This window comes from Oryx dammah, unplaced genomic scaffold (assembly GCF_014754425.2).
Source record: "Oryx dammah isolate SB20612 unplaced genomic scaffold, SCBI_Odam_1.1 HiC_scaffold_2, whole genome shotgun sequence".
NCBI classification, from domain to species: domain Eukaryota; kingdom Metazoa; phylum Chordata; class Mammalia; order Artiodactyla; family Bovidae; genus Oryx; species Oryx dammah.
In genome coordinates, this window is record NW_024070186.1 from 32477897 (window position 1) to 32483896 (window position 6000).

Genomic DNA, 6000 nt, shown 5'->3' on the forward strand with positions numbered 1-6000 from the left:
TAGAACCACTCAACTTCAGCTTCTTCAGCGTTACTGGTTGGGGCATAGACTTGGATTACCGTGATATTGAATGACTTGCCTTGGAAACAAACAGAGATCATTCTGTCATTTTTGAGATTGCATCCAAGTACTGCATTTCAGACTCTTTTGTCGACCATGATGGCTACTCCATTTCTTCTAAGGAATTCCTGCCCACAGTAGTAGCTATAATAGTCATCTGAGTTAAAATCACCCATTCCAGCCCATCTTAGTTTGCTGATTCCTAAAATGACGTTCACTCTTGTCATCTCTTGTTTGACCACTTCCAATTTGCCTTGATTCATGGACCTAACATTCCAGGTTCCTATGCAATATTGCTCTTGATAGCATTGAACCGTGCTTCTATCACCAGTCCCATCCACAACTGTGTGTTGTATTTTCTTTGGCTCCATTCCTTCATTCTTTCTGGAGTTATTTCTCTACTGATCTCCAGTAGCATATTGGGCACCTACTGACCTGGGGAGTTCATCTTTCAGGGTCCTATCTTTTTGCCTTTTCATACTGTTCATAGTGTTCTCAAGGCAAGAATACTAAAGTGGCTCAATAAAGGACACAAATGGAAGGGACCTAACAGAAGCAGAAGATATTAAGAAGAGATGGCAGGAATACACAGAAGAACTGTACAAAAAAGATCTTCATGATCCAGATAATCACGATGGTGGGATCACTCCCCTAGAGCCAAACATCCTGGAATGTGAAGTCAAGTGGGCCTTAGGAAGCATCACTACAAACAAAGCTAGTGGAGGTGATGGAATTCCAGTTGAGCTATTTCAAATCCTAAAAGATGATGCTGTGAAAGTGCTGCACTCAATATGCCAGCAAATTTGGAAAATTCAGCAGTGGCCACAGGACTGGAAAAGGTCAGTTTTTATTCCAATCCCAAGGAAAGGCAGTGCCAAAGAATGCTCAAACTACCGCACAATTGCACTCATCTCACACATTAGTAAAGTCATGTTTAAATTCTCTAAGCCAGGCTTCAGCAATACATGAACCATGAACTTCCAGATATTCAAGCTGCTTTTAGAAAAGGCAGAGGAACCAGAGATCAAATTGCCAACATCCGCTGCATCATCAAAAAAGCAAGAGAGTTCCAGAAAAACATCTGTTTTTGCTTTATTGACTATGCCAAAGCATTTGACTTTGTGGATCACAATAAACTGTGAAAATTCTGAAAGAGATGGGAATACCAGACCACCTGACCTGCCTCTTGAGAAATCTGTATGACAGTTAGAACTGGACATGAAACAACAGACTGGTTCCAAATAGGAAAAGGAGTACATCAAGGCTGTATATTGTCACCCTGCTTATTTAACGTAAGTGCAGAGTACATCATGAGAAGCGCTGGGCTGGAGGAAGCACAAGCTTGAATCAAGATTGCCAGGAGAAATATCAATAACCTCAGATATGTAGATGACACCAGCCTTATGGCAGAAAGTGAAGAAGAACTAAAGAGCCTCTTGATGCAAGTGAAAGAGGAGAGTAAAAATGTTGGCTTAAAGCTCAACATTCAGAAAACGAAGATCATGGCATCTGGTCCCATCACTTCATGGCAAATAGATGGGGAAACAGTGGAAACAGTGTCAGACTTTATCTTTCTGGTCTTCCAAATCACTGCAGATGGTGATTGCAGCGATGAAATTCAAAGACACTTACTCCTTGGTAGGAAAGTTATGACCAACCTAGACAGCATGTTAAAAAGCAGAGAGAATACTTTGCCAACAAATGTCTGTCTAGTCAAGGTTTTTCCAGTGGTCATGTATGGATATGAGAGTTGGACTATAAAGAAAGTTGAGCACTGAAGAATTAATGCTTTTGAACTGTGGTATTGGAGAAGACTCTTGAGAGTCCCTTGGACTGCAAGGAAATCCAACTGGTCCATCCTAAAGGAGATAAGTCCTGGGTATTCATTGGAAGGACTGATGTTGAAGCTGAAACTCCAATACTTTGGCCACCTGATGTGAAGAGCTGACTATTTGAAAAGACCCTGTTTGTGAGAAAGATTGAGGGCAGGAGGAAAAGGGGATGACAGAGGATGAGATGGTTGGATGGCATCACTGACTCAATCGACATGGGTTTGGGTGGACTCCAGGAGTTGGTGATGGACAGGGAGGCCTGGAGTGCTGCAGTTCATGGGGTCCTGAAGAGTCGGACATGACTGAGCAACTGAACTGAATTCAACCGAACATATAATATTTTTGCCATTTCTCTCCTTACCAATACAGCTGCATTGATTTAACTTAGACATCAGGTTGGTATCATAAAGTAAAATATTATTACAAAGGATAGTTTATGTGATAGGGAATAAATCATGCAAGCCGTATAAAGAATTTTAAGTCTCTTTGTATCAAAGTTACAGTTTTTCATATTTGTGCTGAGAATTGTCTTAAAGGCAATGATTAGGGAAATATTGCAGAAAATTGTGGTGTGATGAATATAGAAGTATTCTTTTTCTGAGAAAAGGGACTTGGAGACTTGAGATGGAAGCTTTGAAAATATAGAAGCATAAATTCACAGAATATATCTTCCTTGTTTAAAGTGAATATGCCTTCACTTTTGAAGTAGAAACATGGTGAAAGGTTTTGAAGAGATTGAAGTGAAAAAATAATGATGTAAAAAATAGAGAATCATCAATCTTAAAAAAGTTGAATGTAATTTTTATTTTAAAACATTTTTATCTTTATAGAAAAAAATGGTGAAATAATACAAGGTTCTAATATGTCCTACATGCAAGTTTCCCCTATTATGAAAATCTTACACTAGTGTGATACATTCATTGTGATTAATGAACAAATTTTGATAGATTACTATTAACGACAGTCCATTCTTCATTCAAATTGCCTCAGTTTTTCTCCAGGATACCATATTTAGTTCTCATGTCTCCTTTAGACTCCTTGGGGATATGATAGCTTCTCATTCCTTCTTTTTGATGACCTTGACACTTTTAAATAGCATAGTTTTGGGATTTTGTAGAATGTCTCTCAATTTGAATTTTCTCTGAAGTTTTTCTCATGATTAGACTGGGGCCGTGAGTTTTTAGGAGAAAGACCACTGAGGTAAAGCAACCTTTATCACATCTTATCTAGGGTGCTGCTGCTGCTAAGTCGCTTCAGTCATGTCCGACTCTGTGCGACTCCATAGACAGTAGCCCGTTAGGCTCCCCCGTCCCTGGGATTCTCCAGGCAAGAACACTGGAGTGGGTTGCCATTTCTTTCTCCAATGCATGAAAGTGAAAAGTGAAAGTGAAGTCACTCAGTCGTGTCCGACTCTGTGCGACCCCATGGACTGCAGCTCACCAGGCTCCTCCGTCCATGGATTTTCCAGGCAAGAGTACTGGAGTGGGGTGCCATTAGGGTACATTGTGTCAAAATGAAGGAATGATCACTGATCGTGATACTGATCGTGATTACCTGGCATAGGTAGTGTTTGTCAGGTGTCATCCCTGTAAAAGTGATTTTTTCCCCCTTACCATACTGTACTTTGGGAAAAAGTCATTCTGCACAGACTACATTTAAGGAATACAGAGAAAATCTTAAATTTTAGAAGCTATGTAAAATGCAAAAGTCAGGAAAATGCACACACAGAAAGACATGCCTGTACACATCATTCAGTAGCTTAAACTTTTTCACCTATGAATGAACTATGAAAATATTTTCATGCCAAAAAATGTTTCTCCAGCATTGATGGCAACAGCTGCAGTTATTCCATGGTGCTAATGAACCATCATCCATTCAGCTGTCCATTGTTGGTTGTGTGAATGTGGACTCCGGGAACAGTAAAGCCCAAGGACACGGGTGTGCACTCCTCACAACCAACGGCTTAGTGCAGAGCAACTTGAGAGAAGGCTTGTTGTTGTCATTATTTTTCTGAGTCTTCACTGTGCTGTGACAGAGAAGTTCACCTATTTCCTAATTCTATCTTCTACTTTTGTAGGAAAACAAAAAATAAGACACCAAAGTAATACATAGAATGCATTTAATACATTTTAAGATATTTTATACGTGCAGAGCAGATATAAGCTAATCTCCAATATTGCCAGAAAAACTATTTGACACTTGGAAGTGAAGTGAAAGTAGCTCAGTAATGTCCGACTCTTTGCAACCCCATGGACTATACACTCCATGGAATTCTCTAGGCCAGAATACTGGAGTGGGTAGCCTTTCCTTTCTCCAGGGGATCTTCCAAACCCAGGGATCAAACCCAGGTGTCCTGCATTGCAAGCAGGTTCTTTACCAACTGAGCCACAAGGGAAGTCCTTGACACTTGGAAACAGGTAAAAGAGATTACTGGGTATTCTTTCAGTTTCGTGCTGGGCTCTTATTAACTGGGCCTTGTATAATTCTGTGGGACAAAAGTTAACTTGTAAATTTATGTCAGGTAATATGCAGATAATTTCTGTCCAGTGGAATAGGTAACCTCAGCTGTTGGTCATTAACCAGTTTTAAATCTAAACCAGTAATCTTATCCTAATATTTTCTTGTTAAATTGCCTACGCATACTTTTTCAAATGTTCTTTGAACCATTTCTCTCATTAAATAATGAGTTAAATAAAATCTTTAGCATGTGTTTATATTTGCTTGAGAGCCATGATTTGCCATTTTGAAATTATATTTTGACAGTATTATATAATGAAGATTGTTTATATTGACATTTAAGCACCACTTTAAGATCCTGAAAGGTGCTTTGATTATGATGTTTTAGCTGAATACTATTTTCTTTTCATGGAATTTTCTATATAGTCTAGTAGCACAGTATTCTGTGACACATTCTAGTTTAATGAATACTTATTCATTGAAAAGGTTAACCTGATTATATAATCAGAAGTTTTCATTTCCTACATACTTGTGGAAATATGAATTTAGTACAGTTAGAAAATGCAGTTGGAATAAATGCCAGAATTATTAGGTAAAATTTGACAGCATTGTTGGATCCAATTTTTATACTGGGGTTTTGCTTTACTCAGGTGTTAACAAACTATATTCTATGGGTCAAACTGAGTGTGTCACTTGTTTTAGTTAATGAAATTTTATTGGCCCACAGCCGTGTTCATCCTTCAAAGTGTCGTCGATGGCTGTTTTTATGGTATAACTGCAGAGTTGGATAGTTGTAACAGAGACCATGTGGCCTGCAAATCCTAAAATATTTGCTATATGACTTCTAACAGAAGAAGGTTTTCAACTCTTGGCTTTAGTTGTTCTAGAATAGGACTTTCCATCATACTTGGGTAATTGTTCTCCTTTACTAACAGAGGACCTTGAACAGCAAATATAGTAGGAACAGCTGCTTTTCTGTTTTGCAGTAGAAATACTTAAAAACCTAATCTACTTCTAATATTTTATTGATCAACATACATATTTATTACATTTATTAAATAAATATACTTTGAACTTCTCATTTGTGAGCTAGTCTTATGCAATCAAACTTTCTAAAATATTTGCATTTTACTGTTGACAGTTGATTCTGAGTCATAAGATAGTTTAATAGTTTAGTCTGGCAAATAATTGCTTGCCTTGGGTATATAATGGTCTTTGCTGAGCAAAGCAGATAAAATACTTCTGTCATTTTACTGTAGGCCCACTGTCTGATGAAATGACAGAAAGGAATATATTTTGGGTAATATTTATAAAATTGCATTTTGGTAAGTGTGTTTCCAAACAGAAGAAATCAGGTTTCATGTTAGTGAAAAATTAAAGGAGAAGTACATATTTTCATTTATTACATAAAGAACATCTTTTACTTCATCAATTAGTAATTTTCAGAAAGGAAAGCTTTGGCATCATATAATTAAGAGACGACAATTTCTGAAAATGCCAAGTCTTTAAAATCCAGATAATACTGATGGCAGCTTGATTAGTTTTCAAACTCACTAAACCAACCTCTGTGTATGATTCTTTCTTCCATTTTTTTCTTTTTAATTCATAAGTGAATCTGTTGGCTCCTGTCCTTTAATCTATTGAAATGTTC